Consider the following 4730-nt stretch of genomic DNA (forward strand, 5'->3'; position numbering starts at 1 on the left):
GAGTAAAAGAGTGAAAAAGCATATTCTTGAAGGGGTGAGGGTTTCCCACACACCTCATTTTGGAGTTTCACCATTAAATATACACCTGTGCTTCTTTACATTTTTTCTCAGTTCTGGCGCTTCTCTGCTTCACTTGTTCCCAAACCTTTTGCCACGCTCTTTATTCTATATGCCTGTCCCTGTCCCTCCACCAACATCTTTACTACTGCCAAACTCTCTCTCTCTCTCTTTCACACACACACACACATACACACATACCAAACTCTCTCTCTCTCTCACACACACACACACGCATGCACATTCATCCTGCATTCTTATCACAGCAGCAAACAGTACATTAACTGCATGGATTTTAGATTTAGACTGATCTGTTTTGAATTCAAGTTTTGCTATTTATTGACTTGTGCCCATCAGGCATATACCTAAACTCTAAGCCCGTTTCCTTGTCCATAAAATAGGGATAATACAAGGGGCTCATAGGGGCTTTGTGACATTAAAATGTGGTGTACTGGGAGTTCCCAGTGGTTAGGATTCCGGGCTTTCACTGCCATGGCCCAGGTTCAGTCCCTGGTCAGGGAACTTAAATCCCACAAGCCCCATGGAGCGGCCAAAAAAAAAGAAAATTGGGGTGCATATAAGATATTTAGCCCAGAACCTGGCACACTGTAAATTCTCACTTAATGGCATACAATAGCTGTACCTATGGCAGCTTCCTATCCAGTAGAGATGTTTGTAAGAAGAAACTCCTCTGGGGCTGGTTTCATTCTGCTGAAGATCAGACAGAGACCCTGGCTTACCCACAGGATGGCAAAAATTATATCTGCAAAAAACTAATCCCTTCTTATGGTAGAAATTTTCCTAGACATAATTTCTCCAATGCCCATGTACCGACTTGTCTTCAGATGCTCTTAATAAAAATACATGGTTCTATCAAATCTGTTGCTTTTTAAAAGGGGGATTTTTTAGGCTTACATATAAAATTATTAAGGGGTAGAGAAATGTACACTGTGAAAGAGATAACAGACGCAGGATTTAACTTGGAATAAAGGAAGGCAGAGTGTGTGAAATTAATAGCTGTCTTCAGTAAGGATATTAAAAGCTATTATGAGTATAGTGGTCAGCTCCGCTCCATTGCCACTAAGACAGAAATGAATTATGAGGCTTAACTGTGGCATTTAAAGTAGAGATTTACCCAACTCTGGATTAAACACACTTAGAAAAAGGAATCAAGGAATGGATAATGCAAACCAGTTTATAATGGAAAAAAAATGTCTATGAAGTGAAGTCATCGACACGTATTAAGGGAATGTCTTTATGAAGACAACCATTGACTGTTTTGCGGATTTTGTTTCCCCTGCTGCATTCATTTATTGCACAATTGACTGGACCAGCTGATAGATTATTTTTGGCATTTTTTTTCACTAAGGCATCTTAATTAGCTTTTATCACAGTTTGAAAAAAAAAAACCAGGCCATCCTTGGACTGGTCTGTTGACGTCTGTCAGCCAGAGGAACACCGTTTATAAAGTCCTGGCTCCAGGATTTCTCACCTTCAAAACCCTACTCCACTCAGGCTCCTGTCTTCCAGTGAAGATTCTGGCCCGTGATCTAAGCTCCTCTCTCCACTCTGAAACCTGTCAGCATCTTGGGTGACCTCAAGATCCACCATGATAACCAGCACTCTTCACTTCATGGTTATACTCTTGACCTTGTAACACCAGATCCACGCCTCCTAGGAAATCATACCTAAAACAGTAATTTCTTACTCTTCCAACTAGCTTCCTTAATTACTGCCCAGGTAACATCTATTTGATCTCTGCAGCCCCGCCTTGTTTCTTATCTTCTTTTTTTTCCCCCATCCTTCTTGACTCAACTCTCCTGATCTCCAGGGTGACTGCTGCAAACCTCCACCTGCAATCCTATCTCTTCCACTGCACCCTCAGCAGATCACCACACATTGCTTCCTCCAGAAAAAAAAGTAGATGCTGTCAGAAAAGAGCACCTGTAACATTTGCCACCAAATCGTCACACCCGCCTTCTTCCACCTTCCCCCTTTCCTCTGGTGACAGTGGACGGGTTACCCTCATCCATCCTATCCTCCTGGACCCTGAATCCCTCCTCTACCACCTTCTCAGGAACAGACTGGCTCAGCTTTCAATATTCAGTCTCTCCTTTTGTACAGACTCTTCCCATCAGCATTTAAATATACTCATTATCTCTCATCTTAAAAAATAAAATCAGGGATTCCCTGGTGGCGCAGTGGTTGGGAGTCCGCCTGCCGATGCAGGGGACACGGGTTCTTGCCCCGGTCCAGGAAGATCCCACGTGCCGCGGAGCGGCTGGGCCCGTGAGCCATGGCCGCTGAGCCTGTGCGTCCGGAGCCTGTGCTCCGCAACGGGAGAGGCCACAACAGTGAGAGGCCCGCGTACCGCAAAAATAAATAAATAAATAAAATCAAAACTCTCCCTCAGTCGGCACTTCTAACCTGTCTCCTTAGTCTCCGTGAAAGACCTGTCTGCTTTCTGTATCCACACGCCTTGCTCATCTCACTCCAGTTGTTCTCAGGCTCCCATGGCACCAAAATAGCTTTCAACCCCACTGACCAGATCAAACTCTTTTGCAGTAAACTTTGGTTCTTTCTTGACCTCCAGGCAACGTCTGCCCCTGCAGACGACGCCCTGCTCTCTCACTTCCTGTGATACCTGTGCTCTCTTGGTCTCCTATCTTCCCTGTCTCTCTCCCCTACTTTCCAGCCTCCTTTCGAGACCCCTCCACACATGATGTGTTTTGTTTTGTGTTTACTCCTAGGGTTCTTCTGTCCGAGGCCCTCTTCTCTTTTCATTCTTCAAGCTTTCCCTGCATAAGCTTGTTTACTCTCAAGACATCACTTACTATCTAAAGTCTAGAGGATTCCGGGAAGATGGCGGAAGAGAAAGACGCGGATCACCTTCCTCCCCACACATACACCAGAAATACATATACACATGGAACAACCCCTACAGAACACCTACTGAACGCTGGCAGAAGACCTCAGACCTGCCAAAAGGCAATAAACTCCCCACGTACCTGGGTAGGGCAAAAGAATATACAGAGACAAAAGGATAGGAACGGGACCGGCACCAATGGGAGGGAGCTGTGAAGGAGGAAACGTTCCGACACACTAGGAAGCCCCTCCGCGGGCGGAGACTGCAGGTGGCGGAGGGGGAAAGCTTCGGAGCCGCGGAGGAGAGCACAGCAACAGGGGTGCGGAGGGCAAAGCAGAGAGACTCCCGCCCAGAGGAACAGGGCCGACCAGCACTCACCAGCCCGAGAGGCTTGTTTGCTCACCCGCCGGGGCGGGCGGGGCTGGGAGCTGAGGCTCGGGCTTCGGTCGGAGCGCAGGGAGAGGACTGGCGTTGGCGGCGTGAACACAGCCTGCAGTGGGTTAGTGCGCCGCGGCTAGCCGTGAGGGAGTCTGGGGAAAAGTCTGGACCTGCCGAAGAGGCAAGAACCTTTTTCTTACCTCTTTGTTTCCTGGTGCACGAGGAGAGGGATTAAGAGCGCGGCTTAAAGGAGCTCCAGAGACGTGCGCGAGGTGTGGCTAAAAGCACGGACCCCAGAGACGGGCATGAGACGCTAAGGCTGCTGCTGCCACCACTAAGAAGGCTGTGTGCGACCACAGGTCACTATCTACACCCCCCTTCCGGGGAGCCTGTGCAGTCCACCACTGCCACGGTCCCGAGATCCAGGGTCAACTCCTCTGAGAGAACGCACGGCGCGCCTCAGGCCGGTGCAACGTCACGCCCGCAGCCGCCTCACGCTGGTGCAACGTCACGCCGGCCTCTGCCGACACAGGCCCGCCCCGCACGCCGTGCCCCTCCCTCCACCGGCCTGAGTGAGCCAGAGCCCGCGAATCAGCGGCTCCTTTAACACAGTCGTGTCTGAGCGAAGAACAGACGCCCTCCGGAGACCTATACACAGAGGCGGGACCAAATCCAAAGCAGAGCCCCTGGGAGCTGTGAGAACAGAGAAGAGAAAGGGAAATCTCTCCCAGCAGCCTCAGAAGCAGTGGATTGAAGCTCCACAATCAACTTGATGTACCTGCATCTGTGGAATACCTGAATAGACAACGAATCATCCCAAATTAAGGAGGTGGACTTTGAGAGCAAGATTTATGATTTTTTCCCCCTTTTCCTCTTTTTGTGAGTGTGTATGTGTATGCTTCTGTGTGAGATTTTGTCTGTATAGCTTTGCTTCCACGACTTGTCCTAGGGTTGTATCCGTCCGTTTTTTAAATATTTTTTCTTTTTTTTTCTCTTAATAATTATTTTTTATTTTAAGAACTTTATTATATTTTATCTTACTTTATTTTATTTTATCTCCTTTCTTTTTTTCCTTCCTTCCCTCCTTCCTTCCTCCCTCCCTCCCTCCTTTCTTTCTTTCTTTCTCTCTTTCTACTTCTACTAATTCTTTCTTCCTACTTTTTCTTCCTTTTATTCTGAGCCGTGTGGATGAAAGGCTCTTGGTGAAGCAGCCAGGAGTCAGTGTTGTGCCTCTGAGGAGGGAGAGCCAACTTTGGGACACTGGTCCACAAGAGACCTCCCAGCTCCACATAATATCAAACGGCGAAAATCTCCCAGAGATCTCCATCTCAACACCAGCACCCAGCTTCACTCAATGACCAGCAAGCTACAGTGCTGGACATCCTATGCCAAACAACTAGCAAGACAGGAACACAACCCCACCCATTAG

Source organism: Phocoena sinus, chromosome 5, assembly GCF_008692025.1.
Source record: "Phocoena sinus isolate mPhoSin1 chromosome 5, mPhoSin1.pri, whole genome shotgun sequence".
Classification (NCBI taxonomy): Eukaryota; Metazoa; Chordata; class Mammalia; order Artiodactyla; family Phocoenidae; genus Phocoena; species Phocoena sinus.